Here is an 8,497-nt window from a genome sequence, read left to right on the forward strand (position 1 = left end):
TGAGGCATGATAGGAAAATGTTATTATCCTGAGGCATTACATTTTCTACAATAAATATTATCAGATAGTTTTCTCAGATAAAAACATTGATTTTCAAACAATGCTCACTAAAACTCTTGTACTTTTAAATATTTGTTCCAAGCCTTCTGCAAATAAAGAAGTCTTTTCAACCAGTGAACAGAATTTTCTGTTGAGTTTCTAATTGCTTTCATCACCTATACATATTGGAAACTCATTTCAGGATTTCATTGTAAAAAATTATTGAAAATTATTCTATTAAAACAAAGATGCATGTGATTTTAAGAAAAAGGTATATATCCATTTGCTTTTACAAGTAAATAAAAATTTGGAAGAAATTTTGAGTGTTACAGCTCTTTTAGAATTTGTCTAGAAGGTCTTCTGATTTTTACCAGAAAGTCCCCCCAAAAAATTATTTAAAAAAAAGAAATGGTGTGCTTATCCCCAAAACAAATAACTCACTCTTCTCACCTTTTATCATTCTGAGTGAGACTTCATTTGAAAATTTTTAAATAAAAGCAGAAAACCATGATTCTTTAGTAAATGTGTGGATAAAACAGTAGGTTGGGTACAAATGTATTATAAAATTTTTAATGGCCCATTGCCCTGATGTAGGCCAAATAGGAAGTGCTGGGAATGGTTCAGTGTCTGTTTCAGAGTAGATCTCAGGCTATAGAATGGGATAGAGATGTAAACAAATTCAGTTATGACATTCTCTGGCCAGTCATACACCATAAAATATATTTCTGATTTTAATTAAAATGTAATTTAACCTTTATTTCCTCTGTGGTGATGGTGATGCCATAGTGAGGCAGGACACCAGTAGGACTCATCTCCCAGACCAGATTGAAAACTAGCTAAAACTGACAAGTGGTCCTGAAAGCAACCCCTGGCTGTTGCTCCCCATCAGCATAAGACATTCCCACCAGCACCATGACAGTTGACAAATTCTATGTCAACACCCAGAAATTACCGGTCATTTTCTAGAGATTTTTGAATAATACATGTCTTAATTTGCATGTAAATGAAAGTGAGTATAAATACAGCTACTTAACACCCACAGAAGTATCCCTAGGCTGCTTTTCTCAGTGCAGCACCTATGGGCTAGCCTTGTTTCACAATGAGCAGTCACAGAGCTGTAACACCGCCACTTCAATAAAGCTGCTTACTTCTACCACTAGCTTGCTCTTGAATTCACTCCTAAATGAAGCCAAGAAGCTGCCCTACATCACTGTCAAGTCAGCCAGTAGCTTGAAAAGAGATGGCAAGTGGAAGCAAGGTAGTGAGAGTGGACAAATGATGAGATGTTGGCAACAGGAGATGGTCAGCTGGACAGCAAGGCAACTGGCAACCCAAGCTCCTAGAGCTGTAGCACTGAGTCTGTAACATCAAGAAGCTGCTAATACTGAAGTGCTGTAACACTAACCAAAGGCTCTTTTCAGGGCCATCATCTTTACTGGCAGTTGGTGGAGCCAAGAAAATGGGCAAGTGGCCACAGTATTGCTGCCTTGTGGAGGACCCAATGTTCTGGCTGGTGGGTGACAGGTCTGCACATTGGTCTACCTGTGGGAGCTGAGCCTATCCAAGCTGGGAGTACCTGAGGAAACCATCACCCAGTTCTCATGCTGGAGACTGGTTGGCACCATTTTGGCTCTTGCAAGTGATTGTCCTCTCTGCCACCCCCTTGAATATCAGCTGAACCAGGAAACAGGACCTCTGTCTAGGTGGTCAATTTTAAGTCCCCCATCGTTGTGGGTGCCCTGGATAGAGGCACATTCTATCGCCATCCCTCAATCCTTTATCCTCTAATGACATTTTATTATTCCACCAGGCATTTTATTTTCCACCCTCGAATGTGTGTTTCATTTGCAGTAATCTTGCTTTCACCCCTGCAAGCTATATTTTGGTAAATGTTTAAGGCAGGACCTTTAGTTGTGAGAGGTACCCCAGTGAATTGACTCCAGGACACTGGAGTTATGTTGCTTTGTGACCCCAACTCGGCATTTGGAGCTCACTTCTAGCCACCGTCAGATGTTCTGGAGTTTTCAACATTTGGTGAGGAGACCCTCATCGGCCCTTCCCTGGGTGCTCTGGGTTTTTTGGCAATAGCATTGTTGTCCACTCCCTTGGATGTTCCAGGATTTTCAGCACTGACATTTCCTCTAGAATTGAGGGGAGTTCTCCCATTCCCCTGGAGGAATCTTGGTCTTACCTTTACTGGCCTGCAGCTAGAAGTTATTATTTTCTTTAATAGCCAGTTGTGGGTCCCTCCCTTGTGCTGTCTTCCTTTCTGTTGTCCAATAAACTTCCTCGTTCAAGCCCATCTTGGTTAAAGGGGCCAGGGTCTTTGGTTTTCTTTTTAGTTTCTCTGCAATTGGGAGGATTCCACTGCAAGTCAGGGTCTTCAAGGTCTCCTCTTGAATAATGCTGTTCACCCCTTCTTTCTCCCTTCCACAATCACCTTCTGTTTCTTTTGGACCCTCTTTGCCAAAACTAAGATTTTTGCTTTGATCTCTGTAGCGTTTAGACTCATCATTCTACTGCCCACTCATACCACATAATCCATTTTTGTAAAGCTTTGTTACATATACTTACACCTTCTTTGCAGATGGTGGGAATTTAAAATGAAAAGTAACCAGGCTTTCACTAGACTTAGGGAAACTAAAAAAAATTTTTGTAGAGAACTGTATTTCACATGGATACAACAGCGAGCATCTTAGAGGATTTGCCACTAGTGTCTTTTAGGAAATTGGAGCAAATTCAAATTAGATGGCCTAAAGAGGAAAAAAAAATCATTTTCTATCAGTACACTGTTTGGGTCCAATACAAATTGGAGCACCAAGAGGTTTGTCCTAAACAAGGTTTTTAAAGTTATAATGCTATTTTACAATTAGACTTATTCTGTAAAAAGAAGGAAAATTGGGAGAAGTTCTTTATGTGTACTTTAATGGCCCTCTACCAGGATTCTGACTTACAGGATAGCTGTATGATGTGTCTGTCTCATGATTCTCCCAGGCAACAAGAAGTTGTCTCAGATAACCTAGATGACTCTTCTAGCTGCCCCCCCAGAAGGTCTACCCTCCCTTCAAAGCTTCCTCTGTCCCCCAGTTCTGAAAGGGGACCCACCGTTCTTTTGCAGAGGATTCCACCTCAAGGTGATCAGGCACCCATCTCTCTTATCCAACTAGTCCTAGTCTATAGCTTCCACTGCCTGAGGAAGTCAGCCCAACCAGTACTACCGGAGTGGGTCCCATATCAGCCCCTAAAATCGAAGCTGTGTTCATCATGGGAGGTAGCCAATGGAGATGGGGGAACACAGAGTGTATGCATTTTTTCCATGTCCAATTTGGCTTTATGCAGGGAGAAATTTGGCTGTTTTTCAGAGGATCTACTGAAATTTACAGAGGAGTTTATTAAGTTGACCATGTCCTTTGATTTACCTTGGCATGGGTTGCAAATATTATTATCCACTTGCTGAAGAAGAGAAACAAAAACATTCTAGGTACTGTCCATAAAAGTGCAGATGGAGTGGCCACTCACAACCAAGGCCATGACATTTATCATATCAGGAAGATGTAGTTCCAGATCTGGATCTTCAATGGGATTACCAGAGGGGTTCCCAAGATCTCAAACACAGAAATCACATGCTAACTTGTTTAGTATAATGTATGAAAAAGTGTGTGGATAAGCGATTAATCATGACAAAGTTAGAGAAATAAGTCAGAGGAGAGATGAAAATCTTGCTCTGTTTCCAGGTCACTTGCTTAAGGCACTCAGGAAGTATTCTAATGTAGACCCTGACTCCCCAGAGAGATGAGCTCTCCTCACATGCATTTTAATACTCAATCTGCCCCTGACATTAGGAGGAAATTACAAAAGGCAGCAGTGAATCCTCAAATCCCATAAGCCAATTCTTAAACATGGCATTTAGAGTTTACAACAAAAGGGGTAGGGCAGAGGAAGAGATAAAAACCAAAATAAATAACCAAAAAGTGCAATTGTTAGCAGTTGCTTTAAGCATTCTGCTACCTCAAATTTACTCATCCTAGGATCAGTCTCAAGATCGGCATCTGGAATGCCCAGACGAGAGCCCCTGCTTCACCAGCCCTGGGGCAAAATCAGTGTGCCTTCTGTGAGTTAGAATGCCACTGGAGGAAAGGCTACCCCTGGCTTAAAATGGAGTCAGATCCACCCAGACCCATAATAACCAAGAAATCAGAGGACTGACAGAGTCTGAGTTCTCTTCCCCTCTCACCGTACAAATTACCATCTCCACAGAGGAGCCTTGAATGACCCTTGATGTGGCAGGTAAAAATACAGAGTTATTGAGTATGGGAGCAGCCTTCACAGTTCAAACCCATTACTTAGGGCCACTGCCTTCCCACTCCTGTACCACAATAGGGATTGATGGCTAGCCAAAATTTAGGACATTCACTTATCCCCTTCATTGCACCAGGAAGAACCATGCATTTTCTCATAGTTTTCTGCTTATGCCTGATTGCCCTATCTCCTTACTGAAAACAGACTTATTTTCCCAATTACAGGTCATAGTTCAATTTAAAGAGCCTCATGAGAAGAAAACCATGGCAGGAAGGGACACTTCTAGCTCTAAGGCCTTGCCTTAACACACACACACACAAAGATGCTTCCACGGCATATTGCTTCTCAAGTAAACAGCTCTGTTTGAGATATGAGAGTTCCTGGTAGAACTGTTAATGTACCCCTAGTCCAGATGATTTTAAAACTCAGTGTTAATTATCCATGGTAAAAAAAAAAAAAAAAAAAGTCCTTTGAGACCTGAGGCTAAGAAGGCATCCAGCCCCTGATAATAAATTTTCTAAAGTACAGATTACTACAGTCCTGTCAGTCCCCATGCAGCACTCCCATTTTGTCTGTAAATAAACCAAATGGGGATTATAGAACTGTTCAGGATCTGAGAAAAGTTAAGGAGGCAGCAGAGGTAGTCTGCTCAATAGTTTCTAATCCTTACGCTATACTGACCCAAGTTCTTGAATATGCTAACTGGTTCTCAGTATTAAACTTGAAGGATACCTTCTTTTGCCTACCTTGACCTCCAGAATCCCAGTATATTTTTATTTTTGAATTCACTGATCAAGACATTCATGCTGCATCTCAGCATACCATGACAGTCCTTCCCCAGGGTTTTAGGGACAGTTTCCATCTCTTTCGCAATGCTTTGGCAAAAGGCTTAAGGGAACTACTGTTAACTAAAGGATCCCTGTTGCAATATGTGGATGACTTATTAATTTCCAACACTACTAGGGAAGACCGTAACAGGAACACAATGCAGGTCCTTAATGTTCTTGGAAAATAAGGGTATTAATTATCCCCAGAGAAGGCTCAAATTTCTATATAAAAGGTTAAATATTTGAGGTTTATGCTCATTCCTGGGACAAGGACCTTGCCAAACATGAAAACAGACTATCCTGGAACTCTAGCCCCTTCAGACGAAAAAACAGTTAAGAGCCTTTTTGGAAATGACTTTCTTAGTTGGATTTGAATTCCTAGGTTTGGGTTCATAACAAAACCACTCTATGAAGTTCTATAAAGCAGTGATCATGAGCCTCTGAATTGGGACAATACCTGCCACCAGGCATTTTTAACCCTAAAAGCAAAGCTTGGAAGAGCCCCTCCTTTGGGACTTCCATACTTAGAAAAGCCTTTCAGCCTCTACATGGCTGAAAAACAAGGGAGAGCTTTGGGTATTATAACTCAAAGACTCAGGTATAATTCCAGACAAGTGGCTTACTTTTCTAAACAGCTAGACCATATGGTGGCTGGATGGCCAAGATGCTTGGGAGCTGTGGCCACCATTGCTTTATTGGCAGAAGAAGCCAGTAAGTTTATCTTAAGACAACAATTTAAACTGTGCGATAGCCTGGAAAACAAAGTACAGGATATCCTAAAAGCAAGATGACATCAATGGCTAACAGGGGGGTAGTTACTCAAATATCAAGCCATTCTGCTTGACACCCTAGATGTTATTCTTAAAGTATGTGTACTCTGCTACCCTGATGCCAGATTTCACATCCCAAGAAATAGATCCACAATTCATTCACTCTTGTGTGGAAATCATAGAACGGATCTCCTACTCTAGCAGGCCTGACCTCAAAGATTAACCCCTGCCTAACCCTGATGCTGAGTGGTTTACAGACAGAAGTAGCTTTATTCATGACGGAGTAAGAAAGGCAGTTTATGCAGTGGTTAGCCAGCAAGAAGTCAATGAGGCCAACACTTTACCTACCCAGACTTCTGCTCAAAAAGTAGAATTAAAAATTGCTCTAATTAGGGCCCTCCAACTGGGAAAATATTTAAGAGTCAGTGTATTTACTGACTCCAAATATGGGTTCCTGGTGCTCCATGTTCAAGCAGTGATATGGAAGAAAAGGGGATTATTAACAGCAACAGATCCCTCATACAACATCACTCTGAGATCTTGGGACTTTTATACACTTCCAACTCCCAAAGGAGGTAGCAGTTATTCACTGCAGGGAACACCAAAAGGGAGACCCCTCTATTATTAGAGGAATTGTCCTGGCAGACAGAGCAGCCAAGGTCATAGCTAAAGAAACACTGGTATTCCAGGCTATTGCACTAACACCAGGAACTCCAACCATGCCAGTGACATCATGCTATATACTTGAGAAAATTAAATGGGCAGAACAGAAAGGCTTACAAAATGATCCTTCAAAGTAGTTGCTAGAAAAAAAACAAACTCTCCCCAAAGCTGAGCAGTGGGAAATGATTAACCATTTTCATGAGTCCTCACATTTGGTATGGGATTCTCAAATATTCTTGGAGAAGCAACTTTTCCAGACTATAAGAAGGTTCACCAAGGCCTATGAACCCTGTGCCTATAACAAGCCAGGAAGCCACACCCCACCCCACCTACTATTTAAACTTACACACCAAGGAACATATCCTGGAAAAGACTGACAAACAGATTTCAGCCAAATGTCACCTTACAGTGGATTAAAATGTTTGCTACTGTTTATAGACACTGTCACTGGATGGATAAAAGCTTTCCCCATAGGGACAGAAAAAGCATTGTCAGTGTTCAAATTCTTACTTTAAAAAAATTATCCAAAGTTTGGGATTACCACAAAGTTTGCAAAGTGATAAGGAACCTTCCTTCATACTTGAGGTGATCCAGCAGGTTTCCTCAGCCTTAGGCATTACCTATCATCTTTGCTCCTTCTGGAGGTCTCAATCCTTGGGTAAGGTAGAAAAAGCCACTCATGTTCTAAAAAGGACATTAGCAAAACTCCGTCAAAAGATGTCAGAGGCCTGATGTTTCTTCTTACTCATAGCACTTTTGAGGAAGATGATGGCTTCAAAGGGAAACTTAAAGCTTAATCCATTGATATGACTTACTGAAGACCTTTTTTTAACTTTAGACCTGCTACTTGGTGAAGACACTCATAGAATACTCACTAATATTATCCATTTAGGCTAGGTTCAAGAGGCCCTTCAGGCATATGGAAATGAAGTGTTACTTTCTCATTCAAAGGAAAAGACTAGCTCCCCTGTTCAAGCAGGAGACTTGGTCTTACTAAAACCTGGAAAAATGTATTCCCTGAGGATCAATTACAACCAAAATGGAAGGGCCCTTATTGAATGTTGTTGAGCACACCCGCTGCTGTTAAATCCAGGGAATTACTAGCTGGATACACCTCTCCAGGAATAAAACTGTTCTTTCTGAGTATCTGCAGGACCTACAACCTATACCTGTGAACCTTTGGAGGACCACCGCTACTCATTTAAAAGAATCAACACTCAGCTAGAAGTGGTAACACGATGCTGTGAAATGTCAATTTTCTCTTCTTCCTAATACTTCTTTTCTATTGCTTTGGCCAATTGCCTCCTCCTTGGAAAAACCTCCTTTGTCTTTGTTGGGTGTAGAAACCACTCTAATACCCAAGAAGACGCCATATTGCCACTGATTACTGTTTGCTCCCCTGATTGACATAATCCAGTGTAGGTGAAAACAAAACTTGATAGTAAATATTTCTAAAATTATAGTGGTTATTGTTAATGGTTGCTGTATTTGTCATCAATATCCCCAGGATAGAGAGATCTACCATCTGGCACATCCGGAATAAGTCTATGGTCATGTGCCCAGACTGCTTAACAAACCATAGTGATCTCAAAGTATCTAGATCCCGCTACTTGTTATGTGGAGTTCTCTCCAACTTAATGGATTCCACCTGGCTACACCCACCAACAGTACCCGGATCTGAGAAGTTGGGTATCTATATCTCCAGTGTGCTAATGATACTATTTTTTGCAACCATTATTGTGCTGATCATACAAAAAGGAAAGTTTCACTGTGATGCTCTGATCTAACTCTCGTCACCAAGTTCCCAAGCCACAGTGAGGTAAATGGGATTCCATTTGTAAGAGAGAAAACTTATATGTGTGATGCCTTCTGCTGGATCAGAACATGCAAGAATAAAAC

At 41.1% G+C, this 8,497-nt stretch overlaps 1 non-coding gene across 1 annotated transcript; it reads left to right on the top strand.

Moving 5' to 3' along the window:
* Nucleotides 1-360: 360 nt before the first annotated feature.
* LOC135274387 (U7 small nuclear RNA) lies at nucleotides 361-422 on the top strand. The gene has a single exon (XR_010342226.1). It is a non-coding gene; the product is annotated as a U7 small nuclear RNA (small nuclear RNA).
* The last annotated feature ends 8,075 nt before the right edge of the window (nucleotides 423-8,497 follow it).

Source organism: Aotus nancymaae, unplaced genomic scaffold, assembly GCF_030222135.1.
Source record: "Aotus nancymaae isolate 86718 unplaced genomic scaffold, 86718_ANA_hifiasm-v0.15.2.pri h1tg000011l, whole genome shotgun sequence".
NCBI classification, from domain to species: domain Eukaryota; kingdom Metazoa; phylum Chordata; class Mammalia; order Primates; family Aotidae; genus Aotus; species Aotus nancymaae.